Source organism: Ranitomeya variabilis, chromosome 2 (assembly GCF_051348905.1).
Source record: "Ranitomeya variabilis isolate aRanVar5 chromosome 2, aRanVar5.hap1, whole genome shotgun sequence".
In the NCBI taxonomy this organism is placed as follows: Eukaryota; Metazoa; Chordata; class Amphibia; order Anura; family Dendrobatidae; genus Ranitomeya; species Ranitomeya variabilis.
This window is the reverse complement of record NC_135233.1, coordinates 874,287,275-874,309,482: the sequence shown is the minus strand read 5'-3', so window position 1 is coordinate 874,309,482 and position 22,208 is coordinate 874,287,275. Positions and strand designations below refer to the sequence as shown.

Genomic DNA, 22,208 nt, shown 5'->3' with positions numbered 1-22,208 from the left:
GTAATAATCTTGAAATGAACAGAGATTAAAACACAGTTATCTGTCTCTTTCCACACTAGACTTTAGCTAACTATTTTCTTAGCTAATTAGGATCTAATGTCTACTTTACATAGCTAATATTATTCTGAAATATATTAAAATGTTGCAATTAATAAGCATGATTATTATACTCTTAGACTGGAGTCACACCAGTGCATGGCATTGAATGCGAAAGCATCTGCTGCGATATACTAATGACCCTCGACTCCTGCTCTGCTGTGAGCGGGAGCCGAGTGTCATGCATCTGTGCTCTGAGTCTCTGCACAGAGTGGACTGGAGCATAGTTGCAGAGGAGGTGGAGAAAGAAATTTCTCCACCTCCTCTTCTGCCGTCGTCGGTGTATATCGCACCGCACTCGGGTGGTATCCGAGTTTTGTACGTTGTGTCACTCGCATCCACAGACTTATGCCAATTCGGCATGAGAAATTAATCCCAGATCTAAGCTGCCCCATAGAGTAACACTGGGCAGCGTGCTATGCCATTTTTTATCTTATAGCACTCGGCCTTGTTGTACAATAGTGTGACTCCGGCCTTAGAGTTACATCAGTCGGCAAATCATTATAATGGATGTATCTAGTATAGTGAGAAAGTAGTAATCAACAAGTCTGTAAGACACAATGGGAATCTGACAGGCCCTAGCTGTATTATCTCAGCTGCAGCGTTTCAGAAAAAAAACTTACTTTAACTCCTTCACAACGAGGCCAATTTCCGTTTTGCGTATTCATTTTTTCCTCCCTCTCTTCCGAGAGCCAAAACTCTTTTATCTTTCTGTCCACATAGATGTATGAGGGCTTTTTTTTTTGGATGAGTTGTACTTTTGAATCACACTATTCATTTTACCACATAGTGTACTAGAAAATGGGAAACAAATTCCAAGTGGGGAGAATTTGTGAAAGAAAAGCAATTCTTTCTGAAACAGATTTTTGGGAACAATTTTTATGATGTACATTTTGTTGTAATAATGACCTCATAATATGACTCTGCTCATCAGTACAATTATGGCAATATCAGGCATGTCCAGTTTTTTTTGCTGGTCCAAAAAAATCAGAAGTTTACAAAACACAATTTTTGGAGTCGTGTCACCATTTTTTGAGACCCATGATGTTTTCATTTTTTGATCAATCGAACTTTGTGTGATAGGTTATTTTTTTAGGGGCGAGGCAACATTTTTATTTATACAATTTTGGGATAATAAATGCTTGTTACAGCATTTTTTTGTGGTATTGCAGGGATCAAAAAAATATTTTTGGCATTCTTGAATTTTTTTTCAGTCACGGTGTTTCCCAATCAGGTTAATTATTGTTATGTTTTGACAGATCAGACTTCTTTGAAAGCAGCGATACCACTTATGAGTAATTTTTTTTATCTTTATTTTTAATGGGGTGAAAAGGAGGTTAGTTGAACTTTTCTTTTTCTTTCTCTTTTCATATTTTTAAAACTTAACTTTTTACTATTCTTAATAGTCCCATTAGAGGACTTGAAGCTGGACTCATTTGATTGCTTTTGATATACACTGCAATACTACAGCATTGTTGTATATAGCAGAAATCATAGTCTCCTTTGAAGCCTGCATTTGAAAGAAGCTCCCAAATGACAAGCATTAAGGTCTTCAAAAGACCAGTGATTACGTCACGGGTGCACTAATGGGCACATGGAAAGTCTCTAACGATCTAAAAACAGCTAAATCCAAAGGTCATTGCTCTCTGCTGATTCTCCTGGATATCACTGCCGCATTTGACACTGTGGATCACCAGCTCCTTCTCACTATGCTCCGCTCCATAGGCCTCAAGGACAGAGCCCTCTCCTGGTTCTCCTCCTACCTCTCTGACCGCTCCTTCACTGTATCCTTTGCCGGCTCCTCTTCCTCTCCTCGTCCCCTTACTATCGGGGTTCCGCAGGGCTCAGTCCTAGGCCCCCTCCTCTTCTCTCTATACACGGCCCCTATTGGACAAACAATCAGCAGATTAGTGTTCCAGTATCATCTCTATGCTGATGACACCCAATTATAAACATCTTCTCCTGTCATCACCCTATCCTAATTCAAAATACCAAGGATTGTCTGTCTGCTGTCTCTAACATCATGTCCTCCCTCTATCTGAAACTAAATCTCTCCAAAAACGGAACATCTTGTGTTTCTCCCTTCTACTAACCTCACTCTTCCCAACATCGTAATTACCCTGGAGGGTTCAACCATAACTCCCAAGCAGCATGCCCGCTGTCTTGGGGTCATATTCGACACCGAACTTTCCTTTAATCCCTATATCCGATCACTCACTCGCTCTTGTCACCTGCACCTTAAAACATCTCCAGAATCTGACCTTTTCTCACCTTTGAAATCGCTAAGACTCTTACTGTCGCTCTTATTCATTCTCATCTGGACTACTGAAACTCTCTTCTGATCGGTCTCCCTCTTACCAAACTTTCTCCTCTCCAATCCATCTTGAATGCGGCAGCCAGGGTCATTTTTCTGTCCAACCGCTTCACCGATGCCTCCATCGTTACACTGGCTACCCATTCGCTACAGGGTCTAGTATAAACTCATCTCTCTCACCCATAAAGCCCTCCACAGTTCTGCACCTCCTTATATCTCCTCTCTCATCTCTGTCTATCGCCCTACACGTGCCCTCCGTTCTACAAATGACCTAAGGCTAACATCCCCCGTATTCCAAACCTCACACCTCCGTCTACAAGACTTCTCTCATGCTGTGCCAGCTCTCTGGAATGCACTTCCCCAGACGATCAGACTGATACCTAGCCCCTACCTTTTCAAGCGCGCTTCAAAAACCCATCTCTTCAAACAAGCCTACCACATCAACTACTCAGTAAACTAACTTTGCCCTGTTCTCTCCTTCCAAATATTATTCTGAATCTGCACCCTACTATTCATCTGTCTCCATACCCTCCATGCACATGATAACTGCACTTGATACTTGACTATTGCACTTAAACACACAGGCTGATGACCGGACCATGCAGCTTTATATGAAAATCCCTATTTATTATAATTGCCAGACCTGAAATAACAAGCACTTTTCACCTATTGTGTCCCCCCCATTTCCTTGTAGATTGTAAGCTTGCGAGCAGGGTCCTCACTCCTAATGTCACAGATTAAATTGTCTTAACTTGTATTGAATTTGTCTGTACATGTCCCCGCTTAATTGTAAAGTGCTGCAGAATATGTTGGCGCTATATAAATAAAAATTATTATTATTATTATTATTATTATTATTATTATTATGTGCTCCCATGCTAGCGCTTGATAAATGCTGATGTCGATTTTATACTACCAGTAATGTGAAAGCCCCTATATTTTTATTGACAGATGATGGATCTAAGGGGGGACTTGATTTTTTTGTGGATTGAGTTCAAGCTTCTGTTGAGAACATTTTGCATAACATTTTTGGATCATATTTATCTGGCACTCTACGTTGAGCACTTACATTGGAGTTTCCATCTACTCCAAATGACGGAATTCAGATGACACGCCCGACAGGTCCATTCATGATAATGAGGCAGCAGAGATACTCTGGTCTCTGTCTGGCCTCTGTTCAATGGTGTCCTTCTTAAATAAATATTTTTTATTATTATTATTATTATTATTATTATTATTATGTGCTCCCATGCTAGCGCTTGATAAATGCTGATGTCGATTTTATACTACCAGTAATGTGAAAGCCCCTATATTTTTATTGACAGATGATGGATCTAAGGGGGGACTTGATTTTTTTGTGGATTGAGTTCAAGCTTCTGTTGAGAACATTTTGCATAACATTTTTGGATCATATTTATCTGGCACTCTACGTTGAGCACTTACATTGGAGTTTCCATCTACTCCAAATGACGGAATTCAGATGACACGCCCGACAGGTCCATTCATGATAATGAGGCAGCAGAGATACTCTGGTCTCTGTCTGGCCTCTGTTCAATGGTGTCCTTCTTTTCAGAGATGCGCAAAACTGTTCTACAGTGCTTTTATGCACTCCTAAAAAGATGGATACAGATGGATCACAGGTCAGACAATGCCCACAGTGTCTCTATCTGCTTCATTATAAGCAATCTTGCGTCGGAGATTCCATCTGAATTTATATTGAAACCTCAGTGTAAACACTTAGCGTAGAGAGCAGGATAAATGTGAGCAGAGCTTTACTGCAATTTTTGCAAGACAGAATGATCATATCAGTAGAGATCAAAAATTGGTTATATTTACTTGTTATACCATTCTTCTACGGTATAAGTGATTATATTACTTTATTCCTCGGATCGGTGCGATTACAGTAACACCAGATTTCTATAGTTTGTTTTTTTTGTTTGGCTGCTGTCACACATTAAAAGGTGCTTTTTTTCCAAAAACTAGTTTTTGCATCCCCATATTTTGAGAGCTATAATTTTTCCATATTTCTGCCGACAGTAATGTGAGGGCTTGTTTTTTGTGGGAGGAGTTATTATTTTTATTGGTACCATTTTTGGGCACATGGCATTTTTTGATCGCTTTTTATTTTGATTTTTAGGAGGCAGAATTAAAAAAAACAGCAATTCAGCTATTTTTTTTAATCTCATTTCGAGTTTGTTTAAATTGATAAGGCAATTTTATTCTTTGGATCAGTACGATTCCAGCAATGCCATATTTATGTCATTTTTTTGTATTTTGATTAGGGATGAGTGAGTAGTGAAATATTCGGACTCGCTATACTCGTAATGAGTAAGTCTTAATACTCGGGTATTCGTAACGAGTAGTGAGTCCAATGCAAGTCAATGGGAAATGCGAGTAATTTTATGCTGGACCCTGCAAAGCGGTCTGGGGGCTTGAGGAAAAGGCTGAAATGGGTGCTTGATTTTTTAAAAGCAGGCGTTAAAAAGCTTTGTGTTGGTTAATGCAGGAAGAAGCAACTCATCATCATCACAATGGGTTCACAATTCTAAAGGTTGTACTACTGACCTTGTTGTGCCACTGCCACTGCCCAATGTGCAGGCATAGTGTCTTCAAAAAATTAGCCCTAGGAGCTGGATCATGGTTGATGCAGGAAAGAGGCCTCAAGAGCCAGACAATTTTGAAACTAGACTACTAGCACGGTAGTTCCAGTGCCCAATGTGCAGGCATAGACATAGTGTTTCCAAAAATTAAATTAAAGGAAGGTGAAGGAGGATAATTGCTCATCAGAATGTGCTAGACACCGTTCATGCCTGGAATTCAGTGACTGACTACCACATATAAGCACATGTAGAAACAAAGGATTTTTCCGGCACAAGAGTCCTTTTCTTAAAAAATAATTTTCTTTATTCAGACATCTTCATCAGTAAAAACAGCACATACGGGGGGGACCTGTTCTGAATTAGACTTTTTTGGCTCCCTCTTGTGGTCACTAGTGATATGACTCTGGGATTGTCTTTCCTTAGTTTGGCACCCACCTGGGTCGTTAGTTCAGGGGTGTTGCTATATGAACTTCCTGAATTCTCAGTCTGGTGCCTGGCATCGTTGTAATCAGTCCTTTCTGTTTGCTCCTGTCTGCTGGTCCTGGTTCTTGCAAAATTAAGCTAAGTCCTGCTTCCTTGTTTTTTGGTTATTTGTATTGCTCTTATTTTTTGTCCAGCTTGTACTAAATGTGATTCCTGATTTTGCTGGAAGCTCTAGGGGGCTGGTATTCTCCCCCTGGGCCGTTAGACGGTTCGGGGGTTCTTGAATATCCAGCGTGGAAATTTTGATAGGGTTTTTGCTGACCGTATAAGTCATCTTACTATATTCTGCTATTAGTCAGTGGGCCTCTCTTTGCTAAATATCTAGTTCATTCTTACGTTTGTCTTTTCTTCTTACCTCACCGTTATTATTTGTTGGGGGCTTGTATCCAACTTTTGGGGTCTTTTCTCTGGAGGCAAGAAAGGTCTATCTTTTCCCTTCTAGGGTTAGTTAGTTCTCCGGCTGGCGCGAGACGTCTAGAACCAACGTAGGCACGTTCCCCGGCTGCTGCTATTTGTGGTGCTAGGATTAGATATACGGTCAGCCCAGTTACCACTGCCCTATGAGCTGGTTTTTTGTGTTTGCAGACTTGGTATTTATTTCTGAGACCCTCTGCCATTGGGGTCATAACAGTATGCCAGGCCAACATTGAATGTTTAATGCATTGCAGAAGTGGGATAATAAGAAAGGAAATTCTGAGTTTTTTTTTTCCTCTCTTTCTTCCTCCCCTTTACCTCTGAGTGGCTTAAGCTTGCTGCAGACATGAATGTCCAGACTTTGATTACAAGTGTGGATCGGCTTGCTGCTCGTGTGCAGGGCATACAAGATTTTGTTACCAGTAGTCCAATGTCTGAACCTAAGATACCTATTCCTGAACTGTTCTCTGGAGACCGATTTAAGTTTAGGAATTTCAGGAATAATTGTAAATTGTTTCTATCTCTGAGACCCCGTTCGTTTGGAGACTCAGCTCAGCAAGTTAAAATTGTTATCTCTTTCTTGCGGGGCGACCCTCAGGATTGGGCTTTCTCGCTGGCGCCAGGAGATCCGGCATTGGCGAATATTGAGGCGTTTTTTCTGGCGCTCGGATTGCTTTACGAGGAACCCAATCTTGAAATTCAGGCAGAAAAAGCCTTGCTGGCTATTTCTCAGGGCCAGGATGAAGCTGAAGTGTATTGCCAAAAATTTCGGAAATGGTCCGTGCTTACTCAGTGGAATGAGTATGCTCTGGCCGCAAATTTCAGAAATGGCCTTTCTGAAGCCATTAAGAATGTGATGGTGGGTTTCTCCATTCCTACAAGTCTGAATGATTCCATGGCGCTGGCTATTCAAATTGACCGGCATTTGCGGGAGCGCAAAGCCGCTAATTCTCTTGTGGTGTTGTCTGAACAAACACCTGATTTAATGCAATGTGGTAGAATTCAGACTAGAAATGAAAGGAAAAATCATAGACGTCAGAATGGGTTGTGTTTTTACTGTGGTGATTCTACACATGTTATATCAGCATGCTCTAAACGCCTAACAAGGGTTGTTAGTCCTGTCGCCATTGGTAATTTGCAACCTAAATTTATTTTGTCTGTGACTTTAATTTGCTCATTGTCTTCCTACCCTGTTATGGCGTTTGTGGATTCAGGTGCTGCCCTGAGTCTTATGGATCTGTCATTTGCCAAGCGCTGTGGTTTTGTTCTTGAGCCTTTGGTAAATCCTATCCCTCTTAGAGGTATTGATGCTACGCCATTGGCGGAAAATAAACCGCAGTTTTGGACACAGGTAGCCATGTGCATGACTCCTGAACATCGGGAGGTGATTCGTTTTCTTGTTCTGCATAAAATGCATGATTTGGTCGTTTTGGGTCTGCCATGGTTACAGACCCATAATCCAGTCTTGGATTGGAAGGCAATGTCTGTGTCAAGTTGGGGCTGTCAGGGAATTCATGGTGATTCCTCCGCCGGTGTCTATTGCTTCCTCTACTCCTTCGGAAGTTCCTGAGTCTTTGTCTGATTTTCAGGATGTATTCAGCGAGTCCAGGTCCAGTGCTCTGCCTCCTCATAGGGACTGTGACTGCGCTATAGATTTGATTCCAGGTAGTAAATTTCCTAAGGGAAGACTATTTAATCTGTCTGTACCTGAGCATACCGCAATGCGTTCGTATATCAAGGAATCTCTGGAGAAGGGGCATATCCATCCATCCTCTTCCCCTCTTGGTGCGGGATTCTTTTTTGTGGCCAAGAAGGACAGATCTTTGAGACCTTGTATTGACTATCGGCTTCTGAATAAAATCACTGTTAAATTTCAGTATCCTTTGCCTCTGTTGTCGGACTTGTTTGCCCGGATTAAAGGTGCCAAGTGGTTCACCAAGATAGATCTTCGTGGTGCGTACAACCTTGTGCGCATTAAACAAGGAGATGAATGGAAAACTGCATTTAATACGCCCGAAGGTCATTTTGAGTACTTGGTGATGCCTTTTGGGCTCTCTAATGCTCCTTCAGTGTTTCAGTCCTTTATGCATGATATTTTCCGTAAGTATCTGGATAAATTTATGATTGTTTATCTGGATGATATTCTGTTTTTTTCTGATGATTGGGACTCGCATGTAGAGCAGGTCAGGATGGTGTTTCAGGTTTTGCGTGAGAATGCTTTTTTTGTTAAGGGCTCAAAGTGTCTCTTTGGAGTACAGAAGGTTCCCTTTTTGGGTTTTATTTTTTCCCCTTCTGCGGTGGAGATGGACCCAGTCAAGGTCCGAGCTATTCATGATTGGACTCAACCCACGTCAGTTAAGAGTCTTCAGAAGTTCTTGGGTTTTGCTAACTTCTACCGTCGTTTTATCGCTAATTTTTCTAGCGTTGTTAAACCTTTGACGGATATGACCAAGAAAGGTTCTGATGTTGCTAACTGGGCTCCTGCAGCCGTGGAAGCTTTCCAAGAGTTGAAGCGCCGGTTTACTTCGGCTCCTGTTTTGTGCCAGCCTGATGTCTCACTTCCCTTTCAGGTTGAAGTGGATGCTTCTGAGATTGGGGCAGGGGCCGTTTTGTCGCAGAGAGTCCCTGGTTGCTCTGTAATGAGACCATGTGCTTTTTTCTCTAGGAAGTTTTCACCTGCTGAGCGGAATTATGATGTTGGCAATCGGGAGTTGCTGGCCATGAAGTGGGCATTTGAGGAGTGGCGTCATTGGCTCGAGGGTGCTAAGCATCGTGTGGTGGTCTTGACTGATCACAAAAATCTGATGTATCTCGAGTCTGCTAAACGCCTGAATCCTAGACAGGCCCGTTGGTCATTGTTTTTCTCCCGTTTTGACTTTGTGGTCTCGTATTTACCAGGTTCAAAGAATGTGAAGGCTGATGCTCTTTCAAGGAGCTTTGTGCCTGACTCTCCTGGAGTCGCAGAACCAGTTGGTATTCTTAAAGAGGGAGTAATCTTGTCAGCCATTTCTCCGGATTTGCGACGTGTGTTGCAGAGATTTCAGGCTGGTAGACCTGACTCTTGTCCACCTGACAGACTGTTTGTTCCTGATAAGTGGACCAGCAGAGTCATTTCCGAGGTTCATTCCGAGGTATTGGCAGGGCATCCGGGAATTTTTGGCACCAGAGATTTGGTGGCTAGGTCCTTTTGGTGGCCTTCCTTGTCACGGGATGTGCGGTAATTTGTGCAGTCCTGTGGGACTTGTGCTCGAGCTAAGCCTTGCTGTTCTTGTGCCAGCGGGTTGCTCTTGCCCTTGCCTGTCCCGAAGAGGCCTTGGACACACATTTCCATGGATTTCATTTCAGATCTTCCGGTGTCTCAGGGCATGTCTGTCATCTGGGTGGTATGTGATCGCTTTTCCAAGATTGTCAGCCTGGCTTCTATATATTCAATAGATGAAAAAACCTCTGGGTACAAATGTCGCAATTAGCAGGCTTTTTATATAAATAATATTAGACTTAAAACATAACTTTTACTTAGTTCCTGTGTTAAAATGTAGGACAAACGGTGTCACAAAAAGTGCAAGTGCTGACTAACAAAACATACAACCTTAAAAAGGAACGTCACTGTCCTTGCTCCCCCTAGGGGTTATATATCATTCGTCTAGATAGGATATATACTCTCTCTTTGTGCACTCTAGTAGTTCCTTAAATTGTCATGTTCCTCCATCAAAAACAGCAATAGAACTCTTTCCAATGTGCTTAGAGTTACCTATCACAGCTCTCCCATGGGGGAGTCCAAGGTTCAGTGAAAAGTGGTTCCTCCTCTAACAGTGCGTGGTTTATGTCAATCACTATACGTAACTGCTAGGGACCTTTTCTGCTTTATATGCTGGGTGGGTAGGATATCTGTATGACAGTGGCTGCTTTAATAATCACACCATTTGTTCTATGGATACCCTCTCTAGGTGCACATGATAACAGACCACTGCTTAGTTTTACAAAGCATATCCACCCATCCCCGGTATACTCATCTGCCTATACTGCTTGTCATTTCAGTCGCAGTTTCCTTGCAGAATGAGTTCCCTCAGGATGCCTTTAGCGGTTCTCTCATGAATCAGCTTCACGGTTTCCTGATTCAATTGTGCCTCCCGACGCGTTTCTTCCTGTGAGGATTCATCAGGGGATCATTGGCATTATTTGGGGCAATCGCTGGTCTACTTACTAGTAGCCGTCCTTTATAGCAGAGGGATGCCGGTGTTCATGCTGGCGCGCTTCCGGACGCCAGCCCCATTTCCGGTATTTGTGCGCGCGCGCATTACTCGTGGGCGCGCGTGCACGTTGTAAGCCTTGTCCATTTCCTGGATCCACATAGGAATCCTGGTTTGTTAAAGCACGTGCACTATACTGTTACGTGCATGGTATCCACGGCAACCAAAACGCTATTGCTACGGGCCCACCGTCATTTCCGGTTTACCGGGTATCTTTGCAACAATAATTAAATAGAACGGAGAGGTTCTCTAGTGGGTGTTCTTTTCTAATACCACATTTCATGATTCACTCTCCTTCCTTAACTGTCGGGTGAATACAAAAATAAAACCCTCAAGCCAATAAGGAAGTATGTACGGGTAATATAATATCCACGCCTCTTATACACCATCATGAAACCTGACCTTTCTAAAAGATTGTGATGTTCAGATAATCACCTTTACTAACCAGAGATCCTTATAAAGGTTAAAACAATAGCTATGACATATGACAAATTGGGAATATACACTCACCGGCCACTTTATTAGGTACACCATGCTAGTAACGGGTTGGACCCACTTTTGCCTTCAGAACTGCCTCAATTCTTCGTGGCATAGATTCAACAAGGTGCTGGAAGCATTCCTCAGAGATTTTGGTCCATATTGACATGATGGCATCACACAGTTGCCGCAGATTTGTCGGCTGCAAATCCCAAAGATGCTCCATACAAGGCAGGATGGATCCATGCTTTCATGTTGTTTACGCCAAATTCTGACCCTACCATCCGAATGTCGCAGCAGAAATCGAGACTCATCAGACCAAGCAACGTTTTTCCAATCTTCTACTGTCCAATTTCGATGAGCTTGTACAAATTGTAGCCTCAGTTTCCTGTTCTTAGCTGAAAGGAGTGGTACCCGGTGTGGTCTTCTGCTGCTGTAGCCCATCTGCCTCAAAGTTCGACACACTGTGCGTTCAGAGATGCTCTTAGGCCTTCCTTGGTTGTAACGGGTGGCGATTTGAGTCACTGTTGCCTTTCTATCAGCTCGAACCAGTCTGCCCATTCTCCTCTGACCTCTGGCATCAACAAGGCATTTCCGCCCACAGAACTGCCGCTCACTGGATTTTTTTTCTTTTCCGGACCATTCTCTGTAAACCCTAGAGATGGTTGTGCGTGAAAATCCCAGTAGATCAGCAGTTTCTGAAATACTCAGACCAGCCCTTCTGGCACCAACAACCATGCCACGTTCAAAGGCACTCAAATCACCTTTCTTCCCCATACTGATGCTCGGTTTGAACTGCAGGAGATTGTCTTGACCATGTCTACATGCCTAAATGCACTGAGTTGCCGCCATGTGATTGGCTGATTAGAAATTAAGTGTTAACAAGAAGTTGGACAGGTGTACCTAATAAAGTGGCCGGTGAGTGTATATCGAGATGGACTAGGACATTAGATTTATAGGGTGCCTAGTCATTCCTCATGTGGTGACACGTCAGACCTTTAATGTTAGAAATGATAGACTCAGGGTGCAAGCTATTCTGGCCCTATTCCACCCTTCCTCAGCTCTTCCCTACCTCACGCGGAGGTTGGCACCTATTCCTGCGCACTGGCGCCCCCACTCGACGACGGCTCTCCCTATAGACTAGATGCCCTATTATTAACTCGTTTCTATAGGAAGGAAGAGAAGCTGAGTTGGTCATTAAGACCCTGAGGTGTAGTGGTTTGCAGCCTGAATATCCATTTACTCTCTCTTTGTAGAATGTTTCTATCCCAATCTCCGCCTCTTGGCGGTTGGTATATTCTATCTATCCCCATGAATTTTACAACTTTTAGGTTGCCTTGGTGTACTCTATTAATATGGTTTGCTACTGAGGTGTTTCTCCCTTTTAGAGTGTCTCCATGGTGTTCACCCACCCTTCTTCTCAGCTCTCTGCTCGTCTTTCCCACATACTCCACTCCACATTCACAGGTCATTTTGTAGACCACTCCTTTGGTCTTGCAATTTATGAAGTGGTTTATGCGGTATGTTTTTCCCGTCACATTACTCACGAACTCAGTCCCTTGACTTAGGGACGCACAATATTTGCATTTGCCACATTTGTAACAGCCTTTCACCTTTTCACCCAACCATGTTGGACTCACTTTTGGGGTAGGGGGGGTAAAATGGCTGTGGACTACCCTGTCTTTGATCGAACGGCCCTTTCTGAATGTAATTTGTGGGGTGGGGGTGATTATTTCCTTCAGATCCCTATCCATTTGAAGAATGGGCCAGTGCTTTTTTAGGATTTCTCTCATATCTGTGGCTCCGTTTGTGTATTTTGTGATCAGTCTAATTTGTTGGTCCCCTTCTTTCTTCGGGGTGGGTTTCAGGAGATCTTTCCTTTGTCTATTTAGGGATGCATCATAAGCCTCTCTGAGTACATTATCTGGGTATCCTCGTTCACGAAAACGTGCTCTAAGATCATCTGCTTGCTTTTGATACACATGAGGTTCAGAGCAGTTTCTACGGACCCTCTGATACTGTCCCTTGGGGATGCCTTTTTTAAGGGCGAAGGGATGATTTGACTCCCATCTTAACAGGGAGTTGGACGCTGTCGGCTTTCTGTAAATACTTGTGGTTACTTGTCCATCTTTCCCCCTTTCAATGGTTACATCTAGAAACGGTAATTTGTTTCTCCCTATCTCATAGGTGAAGTGTAGACCCAGGTCGTTTACATTAAGGCCTGTAACGAAGGAAATGAAGCCTTCTTCACTTCCCTTCCAAATGACAAACACGTCGTCAATGTAGCGTAGCCACATGACGACATTATCTTCCGTGTCTGACCTATCACCAAAAACCACGTTTTCCTCCCACCAGCCCAGGAGTAAATTAGCGTACGAGGGGGCACATGGGCTCCCCATCGCTGTACCCCTGAGCTGGTGGAAGTAGGTACCATCAAAAAGGAAGTAGTTTTTTGTTAGGCAAAATTCTAGCGCCCTCACAACAAATTTATTGTGTTGGCGAAATTGGAGCCCTCTTGTGTTGAGGAAGTACTCCACAGCCATGATCCCTTTGTTGTGTGGGATAGAAGAATTCAATGCTTCCACGTCAATGGAGCATAACAGCATATCCGCATCCAGTACCACACTCTCTAGTTTTAAAAGAAGGTCTGTCGTGTCACGAGTGTAGGAACTTAAAGAGACCACAAAGGGCCGTAGTACACGGTCCACATATAGTCCTAGGTTTTGTGTGAGGCTACCGATTCCTGAGACTATGGGTCTCCCCTTTAATGGATTTGTGCCTTTGTGTATTTTAGGTACACTATAGAATGTCGGCACTACTGGGTGCGTCGGTATCAAGAAGTCTCTTTCTTTAGCATCAATCAATTTGTTATTGTGGGCTTCCCCCACCAGTACCTTTAATTGTTCATGATAGGTTTTGGTTGGATTTGCCTCCAATTTCTCATAGCCCATCTCTTTTTGGAGAAGGGAGTAGCATAGATCCCGATATTGTCCCACGTCCATCACGACTACGTTTCCCCCCTTGTCTGAGGGCTTTATAACCCTCTCATGATCTTTCTCAAGATCACATAGACTTTTCATCTCGCTTTTTGTCAGATTATAAGCTCCTTTCCTCTTTATATTAGATTCTAGCTCCACCAAATCCTCTGTCACCAAATTTAGAAATACATCAATAGGACTCAAATCACTCGATACAGGTGGCATACGTTTACTCTTGTTTCTGAGGTTAGTGAATGGTCCCTCCCCCAGTTCATTAGGGTCGGTGTCACTAAGGTGGAACAGGAACCTTACGTCATTCAGGAGGTCCTCGTCTATGCCTAACTCTAGGCAGCGTTTTTTATCCTCATTAATAAAATGTTTTTTCCATTTCAATCGGCGGATAAACATATTTAGATCTTTTACCGCCTCAAAGCTCTCATAATCAGTGGTTGGAACAAAGGAGAGGCCTTTACTCAGTACAGCCATCTGTTCCCTTCCTTAAAGTTTTTGAGGATAAATTGATAACGTGATTATCTATATGGGGTTCCGAGGGTTGAACCGATTCCTCAGTGGGTAGCTGAGGTCTAAAAAACGGTCCCCTTGTGGAGATCCTCTACCTGTTCCTCTACCTCCTCGTGCACCTCCCCCCCTTCCTCTTGTTTTCCCTCTTGGGTTTTTGGGGCGGGTATCAGAGTCTGAGAACTCTACTTCTGATGATGAGGGATCAGTTTCAGTGGGGGCGCCAGTGCGCAGGAATAGGTGCCAACCTCCGCGTGAGGTAGGGAAGAGCTGAGGAAGGGTGGAATAGGGCCAGAATAGCTTGCACCCTGAGTCTATCATTTCTAACATTAAAGGTCTGACGTGTCACCACATGAGGAACGACTAGGCACCCTATAAATCTAATGTCCCAGTCCATCTCGATATATATTCCCAATTTGTCATATGTCATAGCTATTGTTTTAACCTTTATAAGGATCTCTGGTTAGTAAAGGTGATTATCTGAACATCACAATCTTTTAGAAAGGTCAGGTTTCATGATGGTGTATAAGAGGCGTGGATATTATATTACCCGTACATACTTCCTTATTGGCTTGAGGGTTTTATTTTTGTATTCACCCGACAGTTAAGGAAGGAGAGTGAATCATGAAATGTGGTATTAGAAAAGAACACCCACTAGAGAACCTCTCCGTTCTATTTAATTATTGTTGCAAAGATACCCGGTAAACCGGAAATGACGATGGGCCCGTAGCAATAGCGGTTTGGTTGCCGTGGATACCATGCACGTAACAGTATAGTGCACGTGCCTTAACAAACCAGGATTCCTATGTGGATCCAGGAAATGGACAAGGCTTACAACGTGCACGCGCGCCCACGAGTAATGCGCGCGCGCACAAATACCGGAAATGGGGCTGGCGTCCGGAAGCGTGCCAGCATGAACACCGGCATCCCTCTGCTATAAAGGACGGCTACTAGTAAGTAGACCAGCGATTGCCCCAAATAATGCCAATGATCCCCTGATGAATCCTCACAGGAAGAAACGCGTCGGGAGGCACAATTGAATCAGGAAACCGTGAAGCTGATTCATGAGAGAACCGCTAAAGGCATCCTGAGGGAACTCATTCTGCAAGGAAACTGCGACTGAAATGACAAGCAGTATAGGCAGATGAGTATACCGGGGATGGGTGGATATGCTTTGTAAAACTAAGCAGTGGTCTGTTATCATGTGCACCTAGAGAGGGTATCCATAGAACAAATGGTGTGATTATTAAAGCAGCCACTGTCATACAGATATCCTACCCACCCAGCATATAAAGCAGAAAAGGTCCCTAGCAGTTACGTATAGTGATTGACATAAACCACGCACTGTTAGAGGAGGAACCACTTTTCACTGAACCTTGGACTCCCCCATGGGAGAGCTGTGATAGGTAACTCTAAGCACATTGGAAAGAGTTCTATTGCTGTTTTTGATGGAGGAACATGACAATTTAAGGAACTACTAGAGTGCACAAAGAGAGAGTATATATCCTATCTAGACGAATGATATATAACCCCTAGGGGGAGCAAGGACAGTGACGTTCCTTTTTAAGGTTGTATGTTTTGTTAGTCAGCACTTGCACTTTTTGTGACACCGTTTGTCCTAGATTTTAACACAGGAACTAAGTAAAAGTTATGTTTTAAGTCTAATATTATTTATATAAAAAGCCTGCTAATTGCGACGCTTTTCCAAGATGGTCCATTTGGTATCTTTGCCTAAGCTGCCTTCCTCTTCCGATCTGGTTCCTTTGTTCTTTCAGAATGTGGTTCGTTTACACGGCATTCCTGAGAATATCGTGTCCGACAGAGGATCCCAGTTTGTTTCCAGGTTCTGGCGATCCTTTTGTGCTAAGATGGGCATTGATTTGTCGTTTTCGTCTGCCTTTCATCCTCAGACTAATGGACAAACGGAGCGAACTAATCAGACTCTGGAGGCTTATTTGAGGTGTTTTGTTTCTGCAGATCAGGATGATTGGGTGACCTTCTTGCCGTTGGCTGAGTTTGCCCTTAATAATCGGGCTAGTTCCGCTACTTTGGTTTCGCCATTTTTCTGCAACTCTGGTTTCCATCCTCGTTTTTCCTCGGGACATGTGGAGCCTTCTGACTGTCCTGGGGTAGATTCTGTGGTGGACAGGTTGCAGCAGATTTGGAATCATGTGGTGGACAACTTAAAGTTGTCACAGGAGAAGGCTCAGCGTTTTGCCAACCGCCGCCGCGGTGTGGGTCCCCGACTTCGTGTTGGGGATTTGGTATGGCTGTCTTCTCGATTTGTTCCTATGAAGGTCTCCTCTCCTAAATTTAAGCCTCGCTTCATCGGTCCTTACAAGATATTGGAAATCCTTAATCCTGTGTCCTTTCGCTTGGATCTTCCGGTGTCGTTTGCCATTCACAACGTGTTCCATAGGTCTTTGTTGCGGCGGTACGTTGTACCTGTGGTTCCTTCTGTTGAGCCTCCTGCTCCGGTGTTGGTTGAGGGCGAGTTGGAGTACGTAGTGGAGAAGATCTTGGATTCTCGTCTCTCCAGGCGGAGGCTTCAGTATCTGGTCAATTGGAAGGGCTATGGTCAGGAGGATAATTCCTGGGTGGTTGCCTCTGATGCGCATGCGGCCGATTTAGTTCGTGCCTTTCACGCTGCTCATCCTGATCGCCCTGGTGGTCTTGGTGAGGGTTCGGTGACCCCTCCTTAAAGGGGGGGTACTGTTGTGAATTAGACTTTTTTGGCTCCCTCTTGTGGTCACTAGTGATATGACTCTGGGATTGTCTTTCCTTAGTTTGGCACCCACCTGGGTCGTTAGTCCAGGGGTGTTGCTATATGAACTTCCTGAATTCTCAGTCTGGTGCCTGGCATCGTTGTAATCAGTCCTTTCTGTTTGCTCCTGTCTGCTGGTCCTGGTTCTTGCAAAATTAAGCTAAGTCCTGCTTCCTTGTTTTTTGGTTATTTGTATTGCTCTTATTTTTTGTCCAGCTTGTACTAAATGTGATTCCTGATTTTGCTGGAAGCTCTAGGGGGCTGGTATTCTCCCCCTGGGCCGTTAGACGGTTCGGGGGTTCTTGAATATCCAGCGTGGAAATTTTGATAGGGTTTTTGCTGACCGTATAAGTCATCTTACTATATTCTGCTATTAGTCAGTGGGCCTCTCTTTGCTAAATACGTAGTTCATTCTTACGTTTGTCTTTTCTTCTTACCTCACCGTTATTATTTGTTGGGGGCTTGTATACAACTTTTGGGGTCTTTTCTCTGGAGGCAAGAAAGGTCTATCTTTTCCCTTCTAGGGTTAGTTAGTTCTCCGGCTGGCGCGAGACGTCTAGAACCAACGTAGGCACGTTCCCCGGCTGCTGCTATTTGTGGTGCTAGGATTAGATATACGGTCAGCCCAGTTACCACTGCCCTATGAGCTGGTTTTTTGTGTTTGCAGACTTGGTATTTATTTCTGAGACCCTCTGCCATTGGGGTCATAACAGGGACCCCAATGCCTGACGCATTTTGGATCTGTTAAAAACTGTCCTTTCTCAAGCATGATGCGGAAACCATGACTGAGGTTGGGTCCACTATACGTGGCGTGGGTAGGATAAGTGATGTTCCAGTTTGCGACTTTGTCCCACCTTACACCAGGTTCAGCCAGTGTGCCGTGACAGAAATCCCTGTCCCCAACTACTTGTCTATGTGTCTGTTGTTAGGTGGACCTTCCCAGTTACAGCGTTGGTGAAAGCACGCTTTAGATTGCTTAACACATGCTGATGTAATGCAGGGACGGCACACCAGGAAAAATAGTGCCAGCTGGGAACAGAGTATCGTGGGGCAGCCACAGCCAAGAAATCACGGAAAGACTGTGTCCCCACAAGCCTAAACGGCAACATCTCCATGGCTAGCAACTTGGCAATGTGCGTGTTTAGTAATTATTCTGGTGGGTTGGTATATACGCTTCCTTTCATAGATCTGGGGCACAGACAACTGGACGCTTGGCTGGGACAAACAAGTGGATGGGATTGTTGTGTCCTGTGTCTCCGCAACTGCCGCTTGTGAGCAAGAGATATGAGTACCTGCTTCCTGGCCAGCAGATTGGGAAGGATGGATCACAGGCGACATGGCAGTGGCTTGACCCACATACACTGATTTGGTACTCTGTTTTTCCACCCACCTACTAGGATGCTTGGCTGCCATGTGTTTACGCATACTGGTAGTGCTCTGGTTGCCTTTGCCCTAGCGTCTGATCAGCTTCGCATGGCAGATGCTACAGATGACAATGTTTGGTTCAGAAGGACTATCCAAAAAAAAATGCCAGACAGATGATGCACGCCCTCTTGCTTTGATTTTGGACTTAGAGGGATTGCTCTAGTAGCCCTTGGTGCCTTTGTTGTTGCTACATATCCACCTTCTTCCTCTGTGCTTCTGTGTTGGCTATGCGTACCAACGGTCCAGGTCGGATCAATGGACTCACCATCGACCACTTTGTCATCCATGTCATCCTCCTTCCGTGTTGATATTGTCGGCTGGCCAGATGACAAATGTGTCTCATCATCATCAGCCTCCACCTCTTGAGCCGGTATATCACGTGGCTGAAAGTGGCTTTCTTCTAGCCATGGGTTTTCAAATATTTGTCCATGAACAGTCGATACCTCCTCATGTTCCTCTTCAGTGTTGCGCATTAAGAGGCCAGAGGCAACCAAAGGATCATATGTACCAAACAGATCATCGGAGTGGCCAAGCATGGGGTCAAATGTTTCCTGTGACTGCTGAGGGGGGGAGGAAGTAGGAACAGGTTGAGGATTGAATGACCCAGCATTCTGTGTATGGACAGTAGACTGTGTGGTCGTGGATGATTGGGTGCTACTAGAAAATGTAACTGAGGCCTTATCTGTTGTGAACTCTGTTTTTGGGCTCCCTCTTGTGGTCACAACTGGTACTGTGTGAGTGCTGTCTTTGGGCTCCCTCTGGTGGTTCTTTGTGTCATTCTGCAGGTCTGAGGCTGATCAGCTGTCTCGTCATCTGTTAGCTGGTTTCCTATTTAGTTCACCTGGACTCTCAGTTGTTGCCTGCTGTCAATGTCTTCAGTGCTATCTTGGAGCTCTCCTGCAGTCCTTCGTTTTCGGTCTCTTCAAGAGAAGCTAAGTTTTGCTTGGTTCATTTTTTGACCATCAGTGGTCATATGTTTCTTGGTTTATTCTTGTTTCTTGTCCAGCTTGCTAATATGTGATTTCCTTGCTTGCTGGTAGCTCTGGGGGGCTGGGTTTCTCCCCTCACACCGTTAGTTGGTGTGGGGGTTCTTGAATTCTCAGCGTGGATATTTTGCATAGGGTTTTTTACTGACCGCACAGTTCCCTATCTGTCTTCTGCTATCTAGTATTAGTGGGCCTCATTTGCTGAATCTGTTTTCATTTCTACGTTTGTGTTTTCCCCTTACCTCACTGTTATTATTTGTTGGGGGCTTCCTATATCTTTGGGGGTAATTTCTCTTGAGGCAAGTGAGGTCTTACTTTTCCTCCAGGAGTAGATAGTTTCTCAGGCTGCGTTGAGACGTCCAGGATTTTAGGCACGTTCACCGGCTGCCTTTAGTGTGTTGGTTAGGATCAGGTTTGCGGTCAGTCCAGTTACCACTTCCCCAGAGCTCGTGTCTATGTTTATAAACTTAGCTAGTCCGTTTTGTGATCCTCAGCCACTAGGATCATAACAGTACAGCAGGCCAAAAAGTGTTTAATGCATCGCAGAAGTGGGATAAGAGAAGCCCTGAGTACATTTTTTTTCCCTCTCTATCTTTGCTGCAGTCTGTCCAGCTTCTCTCATCCCCTTAAGCTCTGGGTGGTTTTGTGTTCAGCTGCAGACATGGATATTCAGAGTCTGACTTCTAGTGTGGATCATCTTGCTGCAAGGGTGCAAAGCATTCAGGATTTTGTTGTTCATAGCCCTATGTCTGAGCCAAAAATACCTATTCCTGAGTTGTTTTCTGAAGATAGATCTAGGTTTTTGACTTTTAAGAATAATTGTAAATTATTTCTATCTTTGAGACCTCGTTCCTCTGGTGATTCCGCTCAGCAAGTTAAAATTGTTATCACCTTGTTACGTGGTGACCCTCAAGATTGGGCTTTCTCCCTGGCGCCAGGAGATCCTGCATTGCTGAATGTGGATGTGTTTTTTCTGGCGCTTGGACTGCTTTATGAGGAACCTAATCTTGAGAACCAGGCAGAAAAGGCCTTGCTGGCTCTTTCTCAGGGCCAGGATGAAGCTGAGGTGTATTGTCAAAAATTTCGGAAATGGTCGGTGCTTACTCAATGGAATGAGTGTGCCCTGGCTGCAAATTTCAGAGAAGGTCTTTCTGAAGCCATTAAGAATGTTATGGTGGGGTTCCCCACGCCTGCAAGTCTGAATGACTCAATGGCTTTGGCCATTCAGATTGATCGGCGTTTGCGGGAGCGCAAATCTGCGCACCATCTGGCGGTGTTTTCTGAACAGAGACCTGAGTCTATGCAATGTGACCGAGTTCTGACCAGAATTGAGCGGCAAAATCATAGACGTCAAAATGGGTTGTGCTTTTACTGTGGTGATTCAACTCATGTTATCTCAGCATGCTCTAAGCAAGTAAAAAAAATTGCTAAACCTGTCACCATTGGTACTATACAGCTTAAATTCATTTTGTCTGTTACTTTAATTTGTTCTTTGTCATCCTACTCGGTTATGGCTTTTGTGGATTCAGGTGCTGCCCTGAATCTGATGGATTTGTCATTTGCCAGGCACTGTGGTTTTGTCCTGGAGCCTTTGGAATTCCCTATTCCACTGAGGGGAATTGATGCTACACCATTGGCTGTGAATAAGCCTCAATATTGGACTCAAGTGACCATGTGCATGACTCCTGTACATCAGGAGGTGATTCGCTTTCTTGTGCTGCATAATTTGCATGATGTTGTCATTTTGGGTCTGCCATGGCTGCAGGCCCATAATCCAGTTCTGGATTGGAAAGCTATGTCTGTGTCAAGTTGGGGTTGCCAGGGGATTCATGGCGATGCTCATTTGGTGTCAATTGCTTCTTCCACTCCTTCTGAGGTCCCTGAGTTTTTGTCGGACTACCAGGATGTATTTGATGAGCCCAGATCCGGTGCCCTGCCTCCTCACAGGGATTGTGATTGTGCTATAAATTTGATTCCTGGTAGTAAGTTCCCTAAGGGACGACTTTTTAATTTGTCTGTACCGGAACATGCCGCAATGCGGAGCTATATAAAGGAGTCTTTAGAGAAGGGACATATTCGCCCGTCCTCCTCCCCTCTTGGTGCAGGATTCTTTTTTGTGGCCAAGAAGGATGGTTCTCTGAGACCTTGTATAGATTATCGTCTTCTAAATAAAATAACGGTCCAATTTCAGTATCCTTTGCCATTGTTGTCTGATCTGTTTGCTCGGATTAAGGGGTCCAGTTGGTTCACCAAGATAGATCTTCGTGGTGCGTATAACCTTGTGCGCATTAAGCAGGGGGATGAATGGAAAACAGCATTTAATACGCCCGAGGGCCATTTTGAGTACTTGGTGATGCCTTTTGGACTCTCTAATGCTCCTTCTGTGTTCCAGTCCTTCATGCATGACATCTTTCGAGAATATCTGGATAAATTTATGATTGTGTAGTATCTGGATGACATTTTGGTCTTTTCTGAGGACTGGAAGTCCCATGTGAAGCAGGTCAGGATGGTATTTCAGGTCCTGCGTGCTATTGTGAAGGGCTCAAAGTGTCTCTTCGGAGTACAGAAGGTTTCCTTTTTGGGTTTTATTTTTTCTCCTTCTACTATTGAGATGGACCCAGTCAAGGTCCAGGCTATTCATGACTGGACTCAGCCTACATCTGTTAAGAGTCTTCAGAAGTTCTTGGGTTTTGCTAATTTTTACCCTCACTTCATTGCTAATTTTTCTGGCGTGGTTAAACCCTTGACGGATTTGACCAAGAAGGGTTCTGATGTGACTAATTGGTCTCCTGCGGCCGTGGAAGCCTTTTGGGAGCTGAAGCGCTGGTTTTCTTCGGCTCCAGTTTTGTGTCAGCCTGATGTCTCTCTTCCTTTTCAGGTCGAGGTTGATGCTTCTGAGATT

General features: G+C 44.2%; 1 protein-coding gene across 1 annotated transcript in view; it reads left to right on the top strand.

Annotated features, from left to right (window-relative positions):
• The window catches only part of LOC143808068 (putative cation-transporting ATPase 13A5), a 642,074-nt gene that overhangs the window by 96,436 nt on the left and 523,430 nt on the right, over positions 1-22,208 (top strand). The window lies entirely within an intron of this gene.